This window comes from Mugil cephalus, chromosome 12 (assembly GCF_022458985.1).
Source record: "Mugil cephalus isolate CIBA_MC_2020 chromosome 12, CIBA_Mcephalus_1.1, whole genome shotgun sequence".
In the NCBI taxonomy this organism is placed as follows: domain Eukaryota; kingdom Metazoa; phylum Chordata; class Actinopteri; order Mugiliformes; family Mugilidae; genus Mugil; species Mugil cephalus.
The window spans coordinates 13,043,664-13,070,202 of NC_061781.1; positions in this window are offsets into that span (position 1 = coordinate 13,043,664).

Consider the following 26,539-nt stretch of genomic DNA (forward strand, 5'->3'; position numbering starts at 1 on the left):
ACAAAATCGTTGATTGATTAGACATTTTTTATATATATTTTTTAATTTTCCCCAGGAAATTAAAATTTCTTCAAATACACATTAACATGAATCCAACATGTTTTATTAAAGGGATAAACAGAGGCAGACGATGTTACCGTCACCCTACTGTTGCACATGTTTCAAACAAAAAATTATTTGAATAGCTTAATACTGAGTGCAAAATGATAATAATACTGTATATTTATAAATAGCACTGGGATGATTTTAATATAGAACACGTATAGTAGGTAGAGGGTCACTACTTAATCTTTCCATCAGTTTGGGGTCCTTCGCCTGAAAAACCTTGAAGACCTCTGCTATAGAAGTGTGGGTGAAGGTGGTGGCCTGGCCTCACTCACTCCTCCTTCAACTGCTTCAAGTCTCTGCAGTTTTTTTTTAACATCTTCATCAAATCTCAAATTTGTACTGATCTGGATCTCGGTACATTTTTCTTATCCCATACATGACCGTGTGTCTACTGCGAGGGACAGCTGTGATATAACTAGCGCAACGACCAACATAACATTTCTCCAAGGGAAAGAAAACAGAGCCAACACTTGCGGCGCTATACGTCCCGTTTGAATCAGACCTAATTCATAACACCCATTTATGATAATAAATACACGTCCAACAATCCCCAACCCCACCCCCAGCACCCACCCAACCACACTCTCCGATTTACAAATAGCTGATAGAGCAAGCAGCTGACAGAAATAAATGAGCTAATCTGATGGCTGTGTAGGACTTCCACCAGATATTAATTCATCAGGAGGCCACAGAGTACAGACAGATACAAATTCCTGTTTTAATTATGTATGGGAGCTGTGCTGGAAACAGGAGACACCTCCACTACCCGGACTATTTCTCAGAGCAACTTTATGAACCCCTTTGATTCCATCGTTATTTTGTTTTTCTTTAGATATAATACATGTCCCTTCTGTTTTCCCCAAACACTCAAGACAAAATAGATTTTTTCCCCTTTATAGCAATGCTTTCACATGAGACATTTGATAATGAACAAGTGGAAAAATAACCTTTGCCACATTAAATTATATTGTTTTCGATTTGCAATTTTTATGAGGCCTTCCTGGAGCCCGTTTGATGTATTTTGTTCCCACTCTGAGCCTCAAATGGCCCTTGCCGACTGGCAGGCTTATCAAAACCCATGGAGGCTTTATTGAATGAGTGACCAGTGGGTATCCAAACAGAATGCAGGGTTATTGATTTTGGAGAAGTGGTCTAATTGTTTCTAGTAGACAAGGGCTTGTCCCGATTATTTGATTGATTAGCTTGATACTGGTCAGCCTCCACATCCTCCTTCCCCGGCCAGTTAATAGCACTGTAATCCCAATACACTGCTGTATTTCTAATCCATCATCATTATCATGGCTGTACTCAGCACAAGATTAGTCCATGAGGGTTTTTTTTCCTTTTTTTTTTCCTTTTGCATTCCTCAATATTAGCTCTGCCTTCAATATGCTAAGAGGAAAGAAACTGAGAATAAAGTTGGCTTATACAACACATTCGTGCTGTTGTGAGGTGTAGAAACTGTAAGACTGGTAGACGGATGCATGCACAAAAGAAGAATGGATATGCAGTGTAGAATTGGTATGTTCCCATAAGTTACTTAACATTTCAGGCTATTCTACTATTTGGCTTATATTAATTGTATATTATCTATAAAGATTTAACATTTGAAAAGTATGATGAGCTTAGAATCCACTATAAAGATTTTAATTTGGCCTGTGACAGAAAAAAGTAAGAGATGCTTTGTCTTGTCTGAGATGTTCAAAATGTGTTAGCCCTTCCTTTCCATTTCTGCTATGAATTTGTCATTTAAATAACTCCAAGAATCCAGCAGTTCACAAGCATATAGCCAAATCTTTCAATTTGAAATTGAACTTTGTCTTTAGATCTGTTTTTCAGCTTGACTCTGAGAATGTGACACTTTGCAGGGTCCTAAGCCAACTTTAGTACCAACTTGAAATTACTAGCACTGCTGATAACATTCTACAAAGATTATATGCAATAATATACCGCAGCTTTTTTTCCCTGATACATTCCTTGTATTTGAACTAATATTGCGTGTGTGGATTTTTTTTTTTTCCACTTTAGTGAGGTTCTGTCCTCATATGTGTGGTCTAGCTACTGTAAGAGATGAAGAATAATACGGAGGAAGGGATGTCGGGCACGTGTCATGGCGGTTGTGCAGATCAAGCCTGCGACTACATCTGGCTTCAGGCAGCGTGGCCACAGACGGCAGGGTGACAAGTGGCGTATGTCTGGGCGAGACCCTGGTAAAAGTCCTGTAGTCACAAAATGAGCAAAGAAAGCCTGAAGCCTGGAAGAAAAAAAAAGACGAAGGAAAGGGACGGAGCGGAGTGTTGGGGGGTATAAGTGTGAAGTGATGGAGCGAGAAGCCGTGACTGGCGGAGTCCGCGTGGTCTCCGTCCTTGCCTGTGGTAGCGCCCAAGCAGGGGTCTTCACTCATTTGTCTAAGAACATGGAAGGAAGGGTATGGGGGAGCGTGAAGAGGGGTCACACCAGAGGGGTTTGTCACACTGTGTGGAGGTGACACCTCAGAAGACCTACTGGCCCCCACAGTGGACAGCCAGTGTCTCCCTTAGTCCTTCCCTAAAGGGAGAAGAGTCTCCATTGCTTCTCACAGTCACACCAGAGTCTCCTTGTGTCTTGCAGTAGTAGATCTCCACTCCACTCATGTCAGTTTGACTCGACTGGACTCTCCGCTGCCTGGACTGGCATGTTTAAAGACCCTCTTTGTTTCCTTCCTGTAGCCTGAAGTGGACTCTCTTTCTGTTTTTGTGGTGAAATCTTTCCACACCACACAAGAGTTCCATTCCCCAACCATGAGTCAGCCGAACAAAGGAGGCATCAGTGCAGCTCAGTCTGCCTCTGGAATTAAAGAATGAAAAACTTTTTTTTCCGCTGCATATTTCCAGTCCTCTCCTTTAGCTCTCACACCCAAAAGTACGTCTTGTGTCGTCCGCTGTGATAATTCACATTCAGATCTTACTAGATGTGTTTTTATTGTTTTCACTCAGTGCAGGCTGTACACTGCACTGACATGTAAACAGGAGAAGCTGAATATATCTCCCATCAAAATAATCAATTGGGCTTTTGTATCCGTGGTGCCAGGTCTTCGAAGGTTAATACAGCTCAAGAGACGTTGTTTATCATGCATAGCTTTCACTTTGAACAACTATAAATGGGCCGTGTCTTCATCTGCAAGCTTTTTATTGTCCATGCGAGGCCTTCTGCTCCACAGCTACTCAGTTGTCATAAATGTTTAAAAAATGCCCTTTGATAACGAGTTTGTCATTGTTTTATTCAGAAATATCAACTGGGCCATTACAGTGGCAGGTATTTTTTCAATCGATACACAATAGCGTATTAATATTTAATTCTTTATATGTCACTACGATATAAGGAAAAGGGGGGATTGTTGAGAGGCAGCAGCTGGAGCTCGTTTATTTTCTTGCCAAAGAAATAGACAACTCACTTGAGGGGTGCGAGTGCGCACACGCGTACTCATAGCATATATCTCTGTGTGTCTTCAAACCGTAGGTGTCTACATGTTTGTGTTTGCCTACGTGGCTGTCTGCTCTGTCTTTGTGGGAGAAAGGAGAGGTGATGTCTCGCCATTCGAGTGTTTTTTTCTCTTTTGTCCTCTAGGCCTAAAGCTCAGCTATGAGGACAATCTGCAGGAACAACAATGTTGACGACCATCATGTGTCAGTTGCATTTCGTTTTATTAACAAAGAAAAATGTTTAGACTGACTACTTTTGTGTCAACCCCAGTAGCACTAATCTTACCCTCCTGAGACCCATTTGTTTGGAATGCATCTTAATTTCTTTGAGATAAGATTATGATCTTTAGGTATTTGGGATTAGTGGGACCTAAGAAGTATAAAAAGATAAGCATTATTTTTGAACTGGAAGTAGTTTTGGAAAAAAAAATAGGTGGACACAGGGACTACCAGTGTGTACCAAAATATAAAACTGTTTATTTGAATGCAAAAGCAGAATTGGAAACGATGAAATCCCAAAGTCCTCAAAGGAGTATTTGCGGATTTGTCAGATTTGCTTGTCATGTCAAACTAGCATAAATAAACAAGTGTACTGACCCTTCACTACCAGTACATGGTAGACAAAAGTGTCTCATTAAGACAACAGGTCTAATTGAAGCAGAATGAGCTGCCACAAACCTAAGACTTACTGTCCCCATATGAGGACACCGGGTTTCAGGAGGTTAGATGCAGAAATAAATATTAATACTATATATGCAGTATGTTTAGAGATTCACCAAGTATTGAAGACTGTTTTAAGTCTAAATACTATATACTATAAATTCTAAATTTTATATACTTGGCCGATTTACATTTGGATTAAACAGTAGTGCAGCCATGTGTTTTTTTAAGTTCATGTGCTGTGGATGCACAAACAACACTGGTTTATGGGATCAATTCACCATTGGTCTTAAGTGGTGCTGCAACAAATAGTTTTTTCAAATGAATAAACTACTTTTTTTTTTTTTTAAATGAATCTAGTCTTTATTTTATGAGTGGTCGATTCCTACTTTGGGTAACGGCTAAATACGCTTTGTTCAAACATTTTCACGTTAATAATGACTGTCCATCACAAGATTTATGCAAACCTAATTAGGGAACTACTTTTTTGCCATTCATTGTCATGTTTGTCATTGAGATGATTTACCTTAATGAGAAATTGGAAATGCAGATGTATTATTCAGGAGCGGTAGGAAGGTTGTCCACGAGTCGGAGGGTTAGTGGTTCAATCCGTGGAAAATGCCACGTGCCAAAGTGTCCTTGAGCAGGACACTGAGGCCCCAGTTGTTCCCAGTGCTTGGCAGTTGTGTGTGAATATGTGTGTGCTTGCGTGAGCAAATGGGCAGGTGCATCAGTGTGACTGTAGAACCATTAGGTAGAAAAGCATGATATAAAAGCAAAAAAAAAGAACAAAGCAGTATTTGAATTACCACATACCACATAATGGTTTGCACTACTGACAACATTCAAAGTGTAGCTGAAAACTGTCAAGTTGTGCTTTTTGTGACATCTCAAGTGTATAACTAACTTCGCTTTTACCAACAAATTCCTCCAAACAGCTCTCTCCTCCTGGGTCTCCACGGTTTTGCGTTGCACCCCAACCAAAAACTGACAGCTGAGGTGCGTCATCATTACCGTAATGGCAGATTTTTTTCTGAAAAGAGCAACTTTTTTCCATCGGTGAGTAATGCAAATACCGCAAGCTTTTTTTTATGGTCAAGCAGATGTTTTAAAGGGTTAAAAATCAACAGATAATGGCACATCACAGACCACCAATGTCATGTAAAAAAAAGAAATAAATAAACTGACAATCTTCACAGACTGACTGCAATAGTTGAAATACCTACACTGTTTTCATGTTTGGACTTCTCTCTTCTAGATCTTCTCTGTCAAGATGCTTGCCGTAAGAAGCTGAGCCGCTGTGGTTGGCTGCTTCATTTTTTTCAAAGTGTACATCTTACTGAGTCTCTGTTTAAAAAAGGCCCACACTCCTGACGTACAAGTTTTTCGTGTCATTTCGGGGGTGACCTTCATGATGTCTTGCTGCGGTTCTAGTCGGGAGTATTTTCTTGGGATTTGGGACAATAAGAATAACAACGATTTTATGATTTAGGCCAAGTAAGTCATTAACTACCCAAGCTGGAAACAGGTTGTTTAAATGTCACAGAGTATGGCTGCAGTCACGCGGCTGCAGCAGCTTCGGGAAACTTCCTTGAAGAGACGGGATGAGAAAAGCAGTAAACTGCACCGTCGTGCGTCCTGCGACGAAGAGCAAGTTCAAATCACGGAAGTATTTATTGTAGAGGCGGACTTGATCGTGAGGCACGTATAGGTGGACTGAGAGTGAACATGCCACCTGTGTGTGAGAAGTGAACACGTCTACTCAAGTAGTAACAGAGCCGGCTGTCATCCCGCACAGTGTTTCTGTCCTCCTGACAATACACACATATCACCAGGACGGTCCATGCCATGTTAGACTTCAAATGAACTGTACAATGACCTGCAAATGACAAGCGCAGAGAGTTGCAGCCCCCTGCGACTTTGGTGTGAATGAGTTTTAACCCTTTGTTAGCGAGAAAGAGGGGAAGAAAGCATAATCTATGATCCCAATGTTTCTGGAATGTTTAAAAAGGTCAATATGCTGATATTTTTGACAGCGCTTGACCTTTTGTGAAAAAAGTAACAAAACCATTGGAATTGAAATAACTTCTTTGTTTAGTTCTGGCACATAATGTATCACAGTCAAAGCATGCTGTCTCCCTGCAGCATCTGCCCATGAGTGACTTGACTGTTAATCCGGCGTATTGATCTAATATCAAAAGGTGCTATTTAAATGCAGCATAACTCCCCAGGAGCCTCGATCTGTCAGTGGGCTCTGTTTGGAGTCTGCCTGAATAACTAATGCCTGTTTTTGTCTGTCGCCGTGTCCAGGTGGCCCAACATCTGGCCTCCACCCACCTACAGAGGCCGGGCCTGCGGAGTGGTCAGGTGGGCTCACACGGTCCAGGAAAAATAAGCTGACTTATATAATGACGTGGTGAGGTAGGTGTTAAATGAAAAGGAACACAACAGTGCATAAAATGCACACACGGGTAAAAATAATAGCAGTAAAATATAAAATTTAAGTCTAAAAGGAGAGATTTCAAAGTTAGGAGACATAAGAAAAAAGGAAAGAACACCGTAAATCAAGCACCTTGGTTGGATGATATGTTGTGGAGAAAGAGGTTTGCAAACCTCCCCTGAAGGAAGCTGCACCGAGAACTGATATGTTTTAAATACACTTTTATTTTAAGATAAAGATTAAAAATTTTCAAATTAGCCATGTGTACGTTTGCCTACACCTGCCTTGTTATGCTGAATTTCTAATTATCTAAATGTTCTGGTTTGGAAAACATTGTGAAACTGCTGCGCAGAGTCTCTTACCAAAGCCCCACAAGTTCTCAAAAGTTCATCTTGTACTTGTTATGTGTTTAGAAATCAAACATTTGATCTTTTTTTTTCTTCCTTTCCATCTGCCTTCTGTTCAGCTCATCACCACAAACAATGATTTAGTGTACAAAGGAATTCATTACGTGTACCCCTACTGTTTCAAATTAAGCCCGACAACAGCTTGTGCATTATTGTCTATTTAGAATGGATGTTTTTGACAGCACCATTCACACTGTCAGTAATCCCAGTACACCTCTCCCCAATCAGCCACTTCAATTCCGGCTGTGGTATTCCCGCACATGCATTAGATTGACCTCACATTAACCCAGATACATTTGATCTTTAAGAGCCATAAATTGGCTTTTGTCATTACCATAGGTTAATTACTGAGATTTGCTGAGCACCGTTGCTACACTGAGATTGCAATAATATGCGCCACACAAAAGCCATTCACACTGCCTGCGCCGGCACTAAATAGGCATTGTTTTGATCAGTCTATTTCTGTCTGGAGTTTTGTTTGCACTGGTCTATTATTGGCACTCTACCTAGCAGTACTTTCGATACAACTGGATTCTGCAGAGCTCAGTTAAAACCTCACCCTTCCTGTCATTCTCTCCTTAATACGTCATCTGAGGTGAGTGTAGTTCTGGCTGCTGTCCTTGCATTCCACACAGCAAACTTAGTGCGAGGAAGAAACCACTTGGCTTTGAAATATGCACCCTAAATCATATTTCTAACTTTTACTTACTTATAATGATAAGTATTTGCATTTTTGGAAATCTCCACCTTTTACTTTTAATAAACACAGATGCACACATTTCTCAGAATAAGAAATAACACTATAAATATTGTTAGTTGCAGTCCTAATCCAGGCATTTTTATTATTGTTACCAGGTTTTTGGTTTGTTTCAGATCACGCATATATATTAAATTGTGCATAATGTCATACAGGAGTTTTTATATTTGACTAATAAATACTATTAATCTTATTATCCAATTCAGAATCTTAAAGTTCAGCCTCGTCGTACCTAAAAAAAAAAAACAATTAAAAATTGGAGTTTGCCGTCACACCGTTGTCTTGAGTTGTCATACCATCTGCCCAGCAGGACTTAAACGCAGAGTCCTATCATGGTCTCTGAGGACCACTTACAGATGTTCCTCTTTACTCCGCTGACAGGTACATGAAAAGGTTCTGTGCATTTTTTTTTTTTTTTTCTGAGGAAATTAAAGGTTTGATTAACCGCGGATGTTCATCAGATATTACAGAATATGTGCGTGTGCGTATGAACAGGCTCGTTTTCTGATTATTACCAGTGGGCGTTTCTCCGGCGTACCTTTATGAGAAGAGGTTTTAGATTTCTCTGCTTTAATATACGCTCCGTGCTCCTGATCCTCTTTTAGCTCAGTAACCATGACACTCAGACTCTCAGTCTGATATGCAGGATCAGTGACAATACTCCAGATGCTGACTGGTACAGCACATCCACGTTGTTTTTCCTCTGTGATCGCCCTCCTAATGATGTATTTTGTTTCCACGCTGAAAGCCGGGTTCATGAGGACATAGGAGTATGTCCTGGAAATGATGCAACACATACAGTAACTCGTGTTTGGTTTCAAATTTAAAAATATTATCCAGACACTATTTTTTTTTCTCTACGCATCCAAGTTTATATATGGTTTCAGACCCTGTACAATGTAATTTACATTATCCGTATATCAAAGGAAAGTCAGTATCATTGTAATAATCTGAAGTTTCAGTAGAAATTAAACTGCAGGACAGGTATAGCAAGAACAGACTATATTTTGGCCACGCTGTAAATTCTAGCCAGTTGACCTCAGTTTAATGGCGAGCTTATGGATTACCTGTAAACAGAGATCCAACTAGTGGCAGGTCTCTCTAAGTGAACCCTGCAGCACTACTAATTGAGTGTGACTTTACTGTAGGGGCTTGTGTGGGAGTTTCTATCAACACAATTTCTAAATTAAACACATTTCAGCAAAAGCAAACACTGAAGAGACATATTCATAAAAATCTTTCATCATTTTCGATGTGAAGTGTATTCGTATATTATTCTGTGTTTAACCTGCTGAGGCAGATTTTTTTTTACTTTTTACTTTTTTTCAGGGTTTCTAAAAAGAACAAACATCATGGTCATTAAACCATCTTCCCTTTACTCAGGCAATGAAATTTGACAGTTACCTTCACTCACCTGACTTAACTGAAACTCGGCCACATTTATAGCATTTATATTGAGGACTGTTACGCCTAAGCTGTCTGACACCATCGCATACGTTGCAATGTTTAAATTTTTTTCTTGAAACAGTAGTTGAAATTACCTGCATGTGAAGAGTATCACTCCTACGATTAACACAACGGGAATTATCATTTACAATAATTATGCAGTTTCTCTCAGCTCTACGGAGCAATCCAGAGCAGCAGGCAGCTGTTTTCAGCAACCAAAAAAAAAAAAAACAACCTAACTGCATGCTACCTGTTCAGTACCAAATGGCAGCTAGGCAGAGTTAGCGACAAGCTTGTGAACATGAAGCGTATAGCATTTAGGGGCTAAAGAATTAGACGTTTCCCTTAGGAGTTGGTGGAGAGTAAAGCAGACAAGCCTAGTGAGTGCTACGCTTATGGCACATACCCTATTTACTGTTGGCATTAAAATGTGATCTGCAGCTGCGTGAGTTATCTGGATTAGGAAACTTTCCCCTAACTCAAGTTAGCCTGTCAAAGACTGCAAGTACGAGCAGAGGCTAGCTTGTTGCCTCTCGCAAAATTGGGTTTCAAAATTAATCCTATTAATGTTGTGTATGTACTGTATATACAGACACATGGAAATATCAGGTGGAAATAGGGCAGCATTTTCAAGTGCCACAAACATGTTTCTTTAAAATGTTTTTTTTTAGTACATTCACTGGAACGCGTAAGTAAACTGGAGACAGGTGTAAAGGTAGACGAAGCTGGAGTGCAGGACTTTTCCATATAATTGCAATGTGTATTACATTAAAGATCTTGCAAATGACTTTAACTAAAGCTAATTAAGCTTATTAGCACCACTTATGTCTATCTGCATTTTAGAATATTCCAGAGCTTTCAATCAGGTGTCTGTAAAATTTGCATGGTGGAGCCTGTAGTGTCCAAAAAAACCTTTCAGATTTTCCACAAAAAAAAAAAAAAAAAAATAGTCAGAAGAAATATTCTAAAAGATAGTCTAAAAAAATCATTCATTGTATGGTATGTCCTCATCGATTCATCATACTCGCGTGTCGACAATGTTACTTACATTGTAATTAATCTGACTGCCAGAAGGAGGAGACAAATGTTGTGCTGTGCACCTTTAAAAAATCAGGGGAAACAACGGAAACAAAAAGTCAGTTTAGAACAAAGAAAATCCTTTCATCCTGGCTAACAGTGGAATATTTGGATTCAGATATATTCATGTGAAACTGGGAATGGTGATTTACAAATTCCAGTGAAAAAAAAAAAGGAGAAAAACCTGACTTCATTCAAATGAAGGTGGTAAGGAATTACATCAGAAGTGATCCAGAGGTAATATTACAAAGAGTGAAAGCTAAGAGACCCTGGGGGAACTTGAGAATTGCATTTGCAAGTTTTCACTCACCATCGTACAGGCTGCACACTGATCTACAATGGCACCGCCTGAACCATTCTGAACCCACAGGTGTAACTCAAATTGCATTAATTTAGTTCAATGTTTTAATATGACAAAGTTTCACAGTGCAAAAATATGCCGACAATTACCCTCAGATTCAGGCTGACGGAAGCACATTGCACGTAGTCCAACATGTTCTAAATATCCAAACATGTAAAGGCCCAGCAGGAAATAAAATTATGACATTATTATTCTTTAATGAATTAATCCTTTTGTCTTCTTACCTGAGCTCCTTCTCATTTCCCGTCGTCCGTCTCCACATAACACAGAAACACAGCCTCTCTCCTGTCCTCCTGTGACGCCTGCACTCTCCTCCGGCTTAGTGACAGTGATGAATGCAGAACATGGAACACATTAATGCAGCGAATTCTGGTCAATGTCAGGCCTTTCTTCACTGTGTCAAGTTAAACAAACAAGATCAAGCAAAAGCGAATGGTAATTGACCCTCCGGAGATAAGGCCCTTGCTACGGAAGCAGGAGGTCACGGGAATCTCGAGCCACTCTCAAGCCTGAGAGCGTGTGTGTGTCCACTCTCAAAAATATATACTCCCCTTTCTGCACAAACGGCCCCACTCGCGCCTAACGCCGTCAGGTTCTCATCTCTCATACGCCTGGTGAAATATTTCGAGAAGGCGACCTGTGTTGTGTGCCCTCCCTGTACTTTGCTTCATCAGCAATAGACTGTCATTGTAATAAGTGGGTTTTACCAGGATGAGATGTCTAAAGCCTTAGCGGGATGTGTTTAAAGTATGTAGACTTCTGACATTTTGAAGACACATCCTGGTGAAACCTAACTAATTAGGAGAGTTTTTGATATTGAACTTCTGGTTTTAAATGATGAACCTTGTATACTTACTCCATGTCCCTCAGCGTTAGCAAGTACCATGCTGGTGCTGTGTAATTGGAAGAGAGTGTGATTGAAGTGGAGGAGGTTCACCGGGTTGCGAAAGTGATGAATTTCAGGCCAACACATCATAGGAATTCATTTGCTATGGCTTCTTCTTTTTTTTTTAATACAATTTTTATTCTCCAGATGAAAATCTGTGCATAGCGTGTTTTATAGTCTTCTTTTTATATCATAGAATCTGTGACAGCAGGTACATTCATTCGTTTTCTGTGACCACTTGTCCATTGGAGGGTCGTGTTGGGTGAGGGTAGGGGTGATAGCCGGAGTCTATCCAGTAATTAACATGACGATACGAACCCAGAGCTTCTTTCTCGATGTGAGTCGCCTTCAAACCGAAATCAGACAGGTGGCTGTGTGGGTTGAGTCACATTTTGTTTTCATAAATGTCACTCTCAGAAAGTCATTTAATTTATAAAACCTTCAAATTTGCACTGTTAACGCAGTTTGATCCAGACTTCCACCTGCCACCTTTAAGAGACTGAAAGGTGTCGTTAGTGTGAAAGACTGAGTTGCAGAAAATCATTTACATCAACACGTAGAAAGATTAGCACACACACGTTTTGTTTGACCATTTGCATGGGCTCATCTTACTTTAAATCTGCTTGGTAGTTTGGCAGACTTGCTGTGACCTACTTTTATGAGGTTATTGATAAGTAAGTGGGTCTGCCCAATGGGATTTAACCACTAAAACAACTTGCGCAGGTCTTTGGTGTGGTAGGTTATTGATCATTCCGTAGAAACCGGTGTACTGTAGCTGCACCTCCGAGTCTTGTCATTTCCTTTGGTAGCTTGAGTGGTGGTCACCACTTTGTGAGCATGCTCTTGAGTTCAATGCTTTAATAATAGTCTTCTCCTGTTTTAGCTGCTACCCATATATAGAGAAAACCTTTCAGCTGCACCTTTCAATTGCCAGCTCGACAATTGAGCTGTACTCTCATTATTGTCTATTTTTAATCTATTGGTTTACGTGGATTGCAGAAAATGTCTTGACTGGCATGTTGTACAGATCTCTACAACATGAAGCTTTAGTTCTCTGTACATCTGCACTGTTTGTTTGTTTGTCAGTTTTATCCTCTGTAAATTTCTTGTTTTAGGGAAAATAGACAGTGCATCTATGAAAAGATATGCAAACTGTAGCATGTTTCGTTTCGTACATCGTCCCCTGGTTGCATATTTACACCGCGTCTTGAGAGTTCTTTTCATATTTTCCAAAGGGCCTCTAAATGTTCAGTGTTTATTATATTAATTCAGCCTGTGCTAAATGAGATACAAATCAAAACTAAATATGTTTAAATATCCAGCAGTAGGTGCACGCGATTGCCTCCAAGAAATGTTATTGTCTTGCATTTTATGAAGCTGGGCCGCGTGTTGTATTTGCTGCTGGCTTTTAATTTCTGCATCTGTCCATGCAGTTGGGGTTTTTATTACTATTAATTTACTACTTGGGTTTTGTCTGCTTGGCCACTTGCATTTATAGACTAATAAGGGCGTGCATTTAATGCTCCCTGCTTTCGGCCGCAGTGTGAGTTGTGAGCATGGATTGAATTGGAGGGGGTTGATTAAACCATACTGTCCCGGGCCTTTAAGTGTGTTTAATTTCACACCAACTATAAATAAACCAATTATTTTCTTATGCATACTGTCAAAGTGGAGACTTTGGCTCTGACAATCCTATGTGAAGGCTGTTTCAAAGAGTTATTGTGCGTCTCTAGTTCTCTGCTGGTTAATCCACTTCTAATGTTGACTATGGATGCTTCCATTAAAAAAAAAAAGAACGACACAGTTCCTTTTGTTGTTATAAAGCTCAAATTATAAGGGAATTCTATTTTGAATACACTTGAAAGCCAGGGGGTTCTAACACATATTTTTTGTTGGGCTTAATCTACAGATTGTTATGTGTCGCCATGTGGGTATTGTGCAATGCGGACTCCTCAAAAGAGCACAAACGGGGAAATTCTCAAGGCTGAGTATGTGGGAGGGCTTATCCGAGCGTCTGCTGCCAGTTTCAACACTGGAGGATACTACGTGTTGAATGGATTTATGCTTTTATTTCTCGCCTCCATTGTCTCCGTCTTGCAGTTGGGGAAAGCCTTGTCTTGATCCTGACCAACGCAAGAGAGGGAAATAAAGTAAGCTGCTGTAATCAGCTTCAAATAGTGTACGAAATAAAACACACTAACCAGTAAAGCGTTTGCTGTTTCTTGGTTTAGCAAGACACCAAAGTCTCGCTCTTATCTCTCTATTCGCTTTGTCTTTGCTGGATGTATTCGTGAGGACACAAGGCTAATCAAACAATGCCATTTGGTTTCATAACTGCTTCGAGAAAACCTTCATTGTGTACACACCATGCACGCCTACTGAAGGACCTAAATGCATCGTAATTAGAAAATAATGGGCCAGTCTTCATGGATGGGAGGTTTCTACTTAACATTTTCCCTCGAAGCAAATGGGCTAAAGTCAAAATCAACCTGGATAGAGGCCCGTCAGACCCCAATATAGGAGTTGATCTAGCCTGTTAAAAGAGGTTGGACTGTGCACACAGAGGTGTAATGGCCACACAGTCTCTATTAAGGCTAACAGCTCCCGTCTCCTTCAAGGTGGTCATTTAGTAGCGCTGCTCATTCAGCCTAATCAATGGTTGAAGCCGCAGCGAACCATTAAATAAAAAAAGAGGCTAGAGATGAGGTGCTTCTGATTGGGGTTAATTGGATGTAATTGGAATTTATACTGTACAGTGGACGACTCATTAAGAACACATTTAAAAATAATGTCGTTTGAGCTCAGGTCATTTAACCATTTTTACATTGAAAAAGCATGAGGCGGAGGAATGTCAGCACTCGGAAATTATTTCACTCTGACTTTATACCGACTGTGTGTACCAGCAAATGCAAAATGTCAGCTATTGTTTTGTCACTTTGCTTCTCTGCACATGGTTGCATTTCAAATTGAAATGCATTTAGGTTTATTCCAATTACTTATTTTATCTATGTATTTTTTTTACCCATATATTATAGTTTTCTATCTATCTATCTATCTATCTATCTATCTATCTATCTATCTATCTATCTATCTATCTATCTGTCTATCTGTCTATCTGTCTATCTGTCTGTCCGTCTGTCTGTCTGTCTGTCTATTTTCTGTCAGCATTTATTTTGACAGCATCCATTGATTCTAGTGTATGAAGAGATAAAGTGTCTAATTCGAAACAGCCTTTTTATTTATTAATTTATTTTTTTCTAGAGTTCTGTCCGGCTAGCATCCTGCGTTGTGGGCAGCTCCTTGAAGCCCCGCGCCATGAGACGAGCTCAGACGGATGGATTTCAGCGCTAATCCGTTTGATGTAAGTGAATTTAGGTTCTAATTCATGGGCTTGTGCACTGTATAACAAGCCAGAATCAGCAACACACGGCCCATAAATTCAAGAGGAGAGCGAGAGCGAGGAGAGAGACAGAGTGTGGGATGAGAGAAGGGGGTAGAAGAATATGGTGTTTAACTGGAAGGCAGTATGTTTTATCAGTCACTGGCACCATTTAGCTGACAAAAACGAGCAGGCCCAGCTCTGGGAATAGGGCCTAGGCACCGGGTGTTCACCAAATCCTCACAAGAAGAATATCAGCACTTCTCACATGCTGCTGCCTGATATCCACTGCTGTAGCTGAAAACTATCTCCATTGTCCAGTTTGATTGCCTGAATCAAACTGATTTACTGCAAATCCATCTGAGCTTTGATAAATCTATTACAGTTTCATTTCACTGATTTCATTAACGTGAATAAAACCAGCCATGCTTTCTGCATAACTGCCTTTTAATGGCTTGGCCCTGTCACCTGCCTCAGTATTAATCCCTCTGACTTATTGCTCCGCAGAGGGAATGAGTAATGGGTATTTGAATGTGATCAGCACAGTACAATGCAATTAAGGAACCAGTACTGTTCTGTGCCTTTAATCCTGAACTAATTTGAATTGCAGTTTGATAGCACTGTGAATCCTGCATAATTATGTAGGGTGCATATTAAACTCTGTGACAAACCAAAGAGGCCTTTAACTAGCCCTGCCATGAGGAGAGCAGCCAGGAGAGCCACAGTAAGGTAGCCAGCCATAGCACACTGGAAGTCTCAATTACCACCGTCTTGGCTGACAGGTGGAGGCTTGAGGGGGTTGGGGGGACTTCATTTAGAAATGGTTGACACTGATGTCTCTCTCTCTCTCTCTCTTTTTTTCCATCCCTAACCTCAACTGTTACGTACAAGTGTCATTTCGGCCTCAAAGGACGGATACATCGAGTGCGAATCAGGGAGGGTCTGGTCAGTGTACTCACTCATATATTTAACACCTCTCCTCCGACAGTTAATTAGAAATGTTTTTCAGCTGTGTATGCTCTAATCCCGCTGAGGTAAATACAGTGTATTAGGAGTGTTAGCACCAATTTGTGCCTCTCGTGTGATATGAAACCTAGAATTAATTCAACGCGTATTATTATAACCTACACTGGTATACAAAGGTTTCTTTTCCAAATTGTTCAAAATACAGACAAAAGTATCACAAGACTTGGAGTGCTGCGTGGTTTTATCGTAATGTCACTCCACGTGTTAAGAAATCTAAGTTTTAAATCTGCAGGAAATACTTCCATCAGGAGTTACCTTATTTTTTTTTTTTTTTTTTTTTTTTTTTTTGCTCGTACCACAAGTGGTCTGACTCGGGCACATTTCACACCACCTTAAAATATTCTTAACAGTGAGCTACCCTGCTTCACACAAGATTGAGCCACGGAGCGAAGAAAAGAGGGATAGAGTGAGGAGCGAGAAAGAGATGCAGAGACAGAGGAGAGAAGAGGAGGAAGACGCAGAGGGGGCTGCTGGCTAAATTAAGCCATTGTGACTCAAAATCCTCCTTTAATAAGGTTCATGCTGTCTACAACTTCATCATTTTCTCCTGAATGATAATTACTTTATTCAATCATGTTCAAGGTTTTAGTGAAAGCTAGCATTGATTGATTAACTTCAATTACCATGCTTGCATTTGCATAGATAAAAACTGCTTTTCAATTTGTGAGTGGCACGCGGGTGGAAACCCTGCCTTGATATTTGCATTTCAATGTGAACGGTGAAGGATAAAGGTGGGAGCGGGGTCTGATCACTGCTAAGCCCTTTCTGGTCGGCTGCGCCAGCATCTATTTTTCCATAAACACCCTTTGTTATGATGTTGGTTTGCTCCCTCCACGCAGAGAGAGCCAGCAGTGAGCTCTGTTTGCAGGCTGGCTTGACGGCTCTGTTGGGGGATTAGGCTGCATTGCACTACAACTCAGTCGAGAGCTTAGGTGAGCTCAGGCTGCGGCAGTGCACTGCTCTCACAACAGTTGTACATCGAGCAGATGAATAGACGAATGTCGGGAAATTTCACACTCCGAGGAATTGCATATGGCCGAACTCTACGTATGGGCTGACTGGGCTAATGAAGATGCACATGTGTACAGAGCAGGAGGCAGTGGGAGATAATTACAATTATCACGCGTCCATATCAATCATCATTAACCAGATTGAAAAACATATATAAAACCCGCACAGTGCACCTTGACAGGCAAGTATCTAACCGTGGAATGATTTGAATTTTCTCAACTTTTGTCAAGCGCCTTATATCTTAGCTCGGCTACAAAAACTACATGCTCATTTTCAGATAACAAGACATCCTTTCTCTTGACAAGCTGAAATCTTTTTGCTTCTTTCCAACTTTAAGTGATAATGGAAAAACCAACAGATACTTGTAATTACATTGAATTACATTGTAACTGGAAGGCAGGAGCACCTAAGTGTGAAAAAAAAATTAGAAGTCCGTAGCCACTTGATCACTGTGGGCTAAAATAAAAAATAATGAGAGGAGGTGGTTTTATAACGTATAGAATTTCCGTCTGTGCCGCGGTCCGCGCTAGGAACTATACAGCTATACAGTGAGCGAAATCACAGCTGTGCCACTTATGCACGAGTATTGGGATTACTGTCACCTTTGTCTGCATATTTTTCTTTGATTAATGTCACCCAAATGCTGTGTCTTCCGATTGAGATCCCGGTTCATTTGCATGATTTTTTGTACATGGTGCAAATTTGGGGATAAATTAGTCAGTCTCCCATCTTTGTTGGCATGGCACTGAGTGATTTTTACCGAAGGAAAGGAGTCTCAGAGCAATGCTCCTAGAGAATTACACCTGTGAGATATGCTAATCATTAACACAGCCATAATGACCTTATTTACCTTCATATAAAAGACAGAAATTAGCATTAGGTGCCCTAAATGAACGGGGAGTTAATAATCAAGGCGCTCACTTTTACCTCCCATTTGTTAGCTGGAGAGGCTAAACAGCAGCCTCAATATGTTTAGTTGCAGGCAACCATCAGTCGATGCCTTTAAAAGGTATTATGGCGCCATCTCCTATTGCTGCCTTGGAGGGGAATTCCCAGATGGTGGGCTATGATTAGGTAGTTCACTTAGCTGTTTAGAAATGAGCATCTGGAAACACAGGTTGAATTAACACCACTGGGTCCCTCATTTTCTCTAAATGAGTGTCATTCAATTAATCTAATTATTAGGCATGCAAAAACTGAAGGACTAATAGATTCCTATTATACCATCATTATCATCTCTTACTCACAAGTGCTTACGTATTCCATCAGGCTCGCGTGTGTTTAGCGCCAAATGAAACAGCCTCTAGCGCCGCTCTTCACGCCTTCAGCTTATCTACGGACAAGTTTTTTAGAAAAAGAAAAAAAAAAGACAAACTTGGTTACTTCTTAAATTATCTAATTTGCATTTTGCTTTCCACGGCGGCGTGAGCTCGGGTTGCGCTCGTTCCTGGTCCTTTCGGATGCAGAGCCCCGCTGGTTTCCATTTTTGTCATGTAATCAGGGACTGATTTAGACCTGGAACACCAGCTGAATGAAATTAAGATTCTAGTAGGACTGGAAACAAGCAGCACTCTGGGTACTGAAGAGCAGGACTGAGAGCCACTTAATTAAAGCACTGTATCTGTGACAAAATAAAATGCACCTCAGAGGCATCATTAGCAACAAATGCGCAGATATACTGCTCAGGCAAGTCAATGGTATAGGTATGAAAGTGAACCAAACTAGTCCTAAAAAGCAATTAGAAGTGAGAAAACGGGCAGTCACATTAGAGGAGAGCTATTTCAGAACGACTTAGCCACATCCTATCTGGGACTCCTGTGGCTATTTCTGCTACATTTGTCGCAAACAAAAAGGTTGATCTGGTGGATTTTGAAGACGTCGTCCGTCTGTCACTTCGCGCTATCAGACATAATGGACAGCCGAGACAGACGATTGGTGTCAGCCTCCTCGTCAAGGCAGCTCCTTTCACGTGGATCATGTGATGCAAGCCTAAAGTGGCCCGTGTCACGTCTCGGCGCTTTGTGCCCCCACCCCTCGTCTCTGGAGCCCCTGCTGGCCGGAAGGACCCTCTCCCTGGGCTGGAGTGGCTCCTGCTGGGACTGCCAAGCCGCTGGCAGGGGAGGGGCGGAAGGGGCGGGCGGGAGGCAATGGGGAGTGGTGGAGGAGGGGGTTACACAGACCTGGAGAACATTATCAGCAGCCCCCCCAACCTCACCCATCACCCCTCCGCCCCATCTCAGCCCCATATCGTACTTACCCTCCCCCACGTATAGACACTCTTCCCGCTGTTTGTGTGTGTATATGTGTCTGTGCACTTGTCTCCATATGGGCTCCTCCAGTGGATGCACGTGTCGGGGAAAGACGGAGCGACTGTGTGTTTTCATACAGGCCCGCTTGTGCGGTTTGCGTATGGGTGATACTGTACATGTGTGTGGGCATGTAAGCGAAAAAAACGAGTGAGTAAACATGTCCTGGGGAAGGATTAACCTCACGGAGGAGGAAGAGTAAATGTACTGCAAAAAGATAATCACAGAGAGGGAAAAATTCTGCCGGAAAGCCAGTCAATTTAATCATCACCTCATTAGAATAAAACCACTTAAGCTGTAATCAAATGACTTTTGATTCTGAAATCATCACCCAGAAATAACGCTCTTTCCGCCTATTTTCTACGTCTGTTTTTTTTTTTCTTTTTACGCTTTTTATTATCTTTATTTCATTTTTAATTTTTAATTTTTTTTAAAATAACCATTCACCTGAACGCACTTCAGCCTACCGCCCCCCCCAGCCTGAAAGGAGCCACTATCAGCCACACTTCAGTCCAAGCCTGGTCTATAATGCAAACACCCGGGCAACTTAATTCACAAAGAAGAGATACCAATTTCTTCTCAGCAAGAGATATATCAAGGATGTTAAACAAAGCAAACAGCTGCATCGAATTCTGATGGCGCAAAGCTAAGCCTTCAATTTGAGCCCTCCCGCAGAAGAAAGCAGAACTTAGCTTCAAATATATTCCTGGTAGAAAAGAGAGCGTATTGTGTTATCATGAGAGTCTGTTTACCTAGTGAATCTACATATGGCTATCTAATATCTTTGTGCCATTGAGCAGGTTGGAAGCTGGAGTCCCAGGGGTTTCAAGGCAGGGATTATGCGTGGCGGGGGTTGAACTATTGCCCCTGTGTGATTGAAAGACCTCTGCCAGCTTAAGCCCTGTTTATTGTACATTTGCATTGCTCAGTTCCACGGAGGCTGCTGGGGAACTATCGGTGGCCAGGCAGCTCATATCTGGGGCCCGCTATAATTCGGTTTCCTCTGGATCCCCCTCATGCCTTCCAGCAAGCAAGCAGAAGAGGCTAGAGGCTTATAGGCAATCATTTAGTCTGATTGACCAGGATATGCTCTGATCAATATCTCGCATCGGGCCCCACATGGTGAAGAGAAAACAAATCAAGTGTTTGTGTATTTAGAGCGAGCATTCACACTGGCGATGCCGATTCAGTGCCAAAACCCTTCTGTTTTGAAGCAAGGAGAGAACAGTTCATTTAAAAAAAAAAAATGTAAGCCTGCAGCTGTCGTGAACCAGCTTCAAAAAATATGTCAGATGTTTGGTGTCAGTCAGTTGCTTTTTGAACCATCTCCTACCACTGAAGAGCAGATCTATTAATAAAGATAATTGCATTTGGATCCGTGCCCTGAAGTGGTCAACTATGCAATTTCACTAATTCATCCTGGTGAAAGGTTGACCTTAAGAAATGTAATTACACACACACACCTGAGTTACACAAGAGCCCAAGAGGTCCGCAAAACGTTTACTGGTGAAGAAGGTATAATTACCAGAAAACAATTAGCTCATTGTCGTCGCAGTTGGCAAGAGGTGTTTTTTTTTTCTTCCTCCACTGCTTGCTTTAAACAAACAACTGATTATGAAAACCCTGTTGCTGAATCACACGCTGTCAATACTGAAGCCAAGATAAAGCCCGTCAGATTTGTTAATTTGTTGTTGTTGTTTTTTTTTTTATTTAATCTTGGGTTCAGTCCAATATGAAATCTTGAAAATCGAGTTATTAAAATTTGGGAGAAATGCAACGCACCTGCCTCTTTTTAAGGTATACAGCAGGGGGACGCCATTAGTTCTACATGGCCACGTGGAATTAAGTGGTTTATAGTGGCCTGGTATAAACACAAATCATTTATGAATTTTAATAGGCCCACCCATGCCTCATAACTATGCATGACTTCATACTTTCATAATTGACAGGAAATATGAACTAGGCCAAGGGTCGCCTATTAGAATGACTTTTCATTTAATTTTTTGACAGCCCAATACACAAATGCGGGGTGGATTTCTTGAGCATATTCATGTAGTGCACAAGAACCCTTTCTGGTGAAGTCTAGCAGCAATCCCCCGAGGCCGGGACCACCTCTCTTATAATTACACGGAACTACAATTTGTAGTAGTAACGTAGATCTGGCTCAGAGTCGCACACAGAAATTCACTTTGTTCATTACAGAGTGATACATCACGCTCTCACACTAGAAGTTGTATGTCAGCTTTAAAAGAAAAGCAAGAAAAGAAAAAATAAAACCTCACAAGGTCCTGCACAGCTGCTGGGTTAAAACACAGTTGCGGTGACAGGTAGGCTGTGTACAGTCGCATGAGTTCTAGCAAGTGAAGTCAACATGACAAACTGAGAAAGTATAGAGCCTTTAATGCAAGTTCAGCTTTAGGTCATCTTCAACACCTACCCTGACCAGGGCCGTTCTGCTGCAGAGAGGTGTTCATATACAATAGAACAATATGCAGTGGGAGGTCGAGGAATGCGGGCCAATCACCCCCCTTTTAGCGCAAGCTAAAACTCATTGTATCCCTAAGATGTAAATCTACACCTCTGGGCTATAAAAGTGCTACAAAGAGGGTTCTTGACTGAGTAAATTAACATTCATCCCACTTGCAATTAAGCAGACAGACTGACATTGTATCTCCTACATCGCGGCAACACTGGGGGCTTTGTTGACATGGCGTCTGGACAGAGGAAAAACCAGAGGAAAATATTTTCAACTGAGTCATCGACTGGACATTGGTATCTGGAGACCGGGGAGCAAAACAAGACACTTTGATTCAGCTTTCGCTCTGTTGTGGGATACTGTCGCACCATTATCAAGGCTGCCGTCACACCAAAGGAACCTCACTTTAATCCTCTTTTGATATTTTACGGAAAGCTGTTGATCAATTATGGATTGACGTCAGCGTGTGAAATCAGCCCAGTGCTGCAGCGGACGGTGCGTGCTGGTTGTGACACCTATAGCTCACAAAAGAAGTCCTTAACAGAGGCACAACATCCTTAGATCAATGCAATGAATACAAACGTTAACGAAAAATAACATTGTAAATAATACGTCTTGGCGAGAATAATGCGTGCACACACAACTTATAAAACACATCACTGAAAGCATGAATACATTACCATCTGCTGCTTTTAATCCCAGACAGTTACAGTAGTGGCATGTTTTGGTAAAAGGATATCATTAATCATGGGTATAATCAGATGACATCAGGTCACGGCCCACTAAGTGTGTTTTCCTCATTATGGTAATATGGAGGAGAGGGGTGTGTTTCCGCTCTCTCTTTTTTTTTTTTTTTCTACTTTGACACTTCTTTTCATGACAACCCGCTCCTCGTGGAGGAGGAAGGAAAAGATTGGGAGCAAGGACGCGGCCCTCAGTCGTCTTTTTTTTTTTTTTTTTTTTTCTGTGGCTATAGCCTAAAAAAAAAATCTCAACGTCTTAAAAAGCTGGACGCAGCAAAGGAAGCGCAAGTTCGAGGTGGTAAGACTGTTCAGAAACGTGTCCGTTAAATAATTTTTTTGTAGCATCTTTTTTTTTTTCCGACTCTCCCCAGCTCCAACTTATGAATAGACTGAAAGTATTTCTGTGGCAGCGGGAAATAAACCCTGAAGCTATTTACTGTCTCCTTGATATATGAAGTTTGTGGTTTTGATTGTGCGTGATTATGTTCTGTGAGAATGACCTTTAGTGGCAACCGTATTGTAATGTAATGAGGATGTGTCAGTCGGCAGGAGTACAGTGATGAGAAGAGGCCAGGCAACTGGCGTTTAGAGCATCGATCCACTGGCACCGTGAGTATAGAGCAGAATCTGAAATATTTCAACGCCTCCCTCTCCCAGTGCGCGAGTGGATGTGGGATCTCATTGAGCTGCTCGGAGGCACTTAAAGCAGCCTGAGCAATCGAGTACAATAGGAAACGAGACACGTCTGTGATCAATAATGAGCAACAGATCATCATGTTTTTTCTTTTTTCCAAAATAATGCACAATCATAGTAATTACAATTAAAATCCGCAGTGCATATTAAAAAAAAATCTTTATTTACTTGCTAAAACCACACAAACCCGTAAGATCTAATGGGAATATGACAATGTTGTGTCATGCTAATGATGATTAATGTGGAAAAGATAAAAAGCAGTTGGAGTGGAGGTGAAAGGAGAGGTGGTGCAGATTGATATGGTGATGGATTCTCTTACCTCCACCTTCTCATTAACTCTGGCCTGGGTAATATGACCTGGGAGAGATTTTCTCCTCCTACTTCAGTCCTAACACTGGGTCTCTAAGCCCTGCTTGGTAAGCCCTGTCTCATAAAGCACAATTAACTAGGCCAATCAGACAGGCTTAAAGTCACTCCTCTAGTGCCTTAACTCCTAATTAACCAAAATACATCATCAGCAATGAATCAGCCCCATGGATTTCAATCATAATCATAGTCGTTCGTAACGTTGTAATTTACCGTGACTTTTTCTTCAAGGAGTACTTGGTGTGATTTGGGCTAATAGGAATTAAAATCAATATTTTTTCGTCAGGTTTGGTTTTTCTGAAAAAGGAAAAAAAAAAAAAAAAAAAAAAAAGGGACTACACACGTAAGAAATCTGATTTAGAGTTGAATGTGAATCTTTGCCCGAATGTGATTGGAGTACGATCTGAATAGTTTATCTCTGGGGTCTGAGCCTTAACTATGGAAGCAGAGCACCAGTGAAACATTAATCACCAAAGTATTATGGCTGATATCCTTGGACAGCACATTAATTCAGGTGGCTATTAGGCTGCCTTGCAGCCAACCTTCGAAAAAGGTCCACATTGAAATTCAGTTGACAGTGTACAGTGTGCAGAAAGCTAACTATGGCGTTACTGCATCCCAACAATAAGCAAAACAAATTGCAGATATGAATACAACCAATATGTGAGTATGTTTAATGGAGCGGGTGCTGCAACATAATGTGGACTTCAGTGGGCAGTAGGTGTAATCATCGTGGACTGGCACAACAGTCTTCTCTGTATTCCTTGTCAACAGAGACAGACACTCTACCTGTAGATGGAAAATAAAATAAAAAAAATTAAAAAAAAAGGCTGAAGAAACACCAATTAGAATGGCTCGCTCTCCTGCACTCCCTCAGAAAAGCCCGGCTCCGCTAAAGGTCAGCCTGAAATTTGAATGACAGGGCCAAAGTCTTTTACTCATAATTTTTGTGTTTGCAATAGATTTCGGAGCAATTCACAGCCTTAAAGGCCTTAAGTGGAACAGCAATTAATTGTAATGAATAATCTGACAAATCTGGTTGACATATGGCCGCTAATACTCCTCCTTTCTAGAGGGAGCAGTGAAGGGATTAGATTACCTCAAATGAAATCTGGGAGCGCTGTGCCATCTGCATGTACGGGGAGAGGCGGCGCACGTAAAACAGGACGTGGGTGGAACCGGGGTCTGCTCCCTGCCGCTCGAGTTCCCTCAGCCTCCCCAGCAACTGATCTGGGAATAGAGCCGTTTTTTCCTCATCTTATTGAACCAGCTGCCTCTCATGAAATAAAACGCAATAATGCTGCGGCGTTGCCAAAATCGAACACACTGAGGAAAGTAAACAAACACGACAGAAGTGATAAGTGTTGTGCAAACATATAAACAACACCACCGCGTCAGCCCATCTGAGCGCGGGGAAGCTATAACTTTATTAAAAGCATTTAAACGCGTGATGAATTACCGTGTCGGATGCACATCTATTCATTATTATACTTACAAAAGCCACGCGACGTGTCTCGTGGTATTTTGTGGACATAAATGAGGTAGAATGATGTGGCTTGTTTTACAGTGAAAGGAGGTTATGGAAAAGATCTTTTGCTCAAGTGAAAACCGCACACTTCAAATGAATTCAGTTCCAGAAAACATTTATTAATCAAGTATTTTTAGTAGCTCATGCAGGCAGGTATTAATACTTTAAGCATTGCACAATGTGGGCTGCTTTTAAATAGTAGATCTGATGATAAATGCTAGTATTAGTATTTGGACGAACATACTTCAGTTACTTTCCGACACTTTACACGAACCGAGCCAATGAAATAAAAAATCACCACCAGCAAAAGTCGAGGCGGGTCAATCACTCAGAGAAATGTGTTATTTTTTTTTTGCTATTGACAGAGGCCTGTTACAGTTCCAGGGTCATTAAAATGTCTAAAGCATTTTAAATTGTGCCAATAAAGTAAAAATAGACCGGTCCTCAGCGCTGTGAAACAATGTATTGCTGGGAGTGTGCCGCTGTATCAACAGAGCTGATAGGTATAATGGCGTCATACTGTAAACCCCTGCTAAAAGCCTGATAAAGAGGCGGCATTCTGCAGGACGGCTATTAACAGCCAGCTGACATAAGCAAATAGATCACTCCGTTCGTTTAAAAAGGGGGGAACGCTGTTCTCATAATATACTTCACTGTTGCCCAGCCTTGTGTGCTATTGTGGAGCTGAACGGCTGACTGTACAGTTCATAGTGTGCTTGATACATGCTTTATCCTTCCATTAGAGCTCAAAGGAGTAGTCCAACTTTAAAAGATCTTTTTTTTGGTAGCTGCTCTTTAGTATAAAGTTGATTTGGGGCCACGACTCACCAAGTCAATGGTCGGCTTTTTGAGTGACTTGCAGCGTTGCCACTAGCCAGGTGTCTAATGGCGGAGCAGGTTTGTGAAAGATGTCACTGTGACTGACTGATCAACGTAAAGTGGACACACACGCTGTTCTTTTAGTTTTGTATAAAACAAATATCAAATATAATCATCAACAATAACTACGCCGTAGAGCAATTGATCAACATGATTCAGGAAAGGCCAGCTCTGTAGTAGAGTTGTGACGTTCGTGAACGAGCTGAATCTGTTGACCAGCTCTTTGAAACAAACCGTGGGAACCGAGTCTCAGTTGCGAGCCGTTCTTTTGACATCACATGACGTCACCTTAGTTTTGCACAATCCCTGTACATGAGTGTCTCGGTACACATCGGTCTCGAGGAGGGGAAAGGGAAGGATTTTACCAAATTTCCCACGGGATAAATATATTATCTACCTAGAATCAGTGATTCAAACTCAGACATCCCACCAATAGAAAATATATTGGTGTAATACTTAAATTGATTCTGATCCATATTTTACTCTATCATTCCTCCCAGATAAAATGAGTTACCCCCAGGCTGGTAA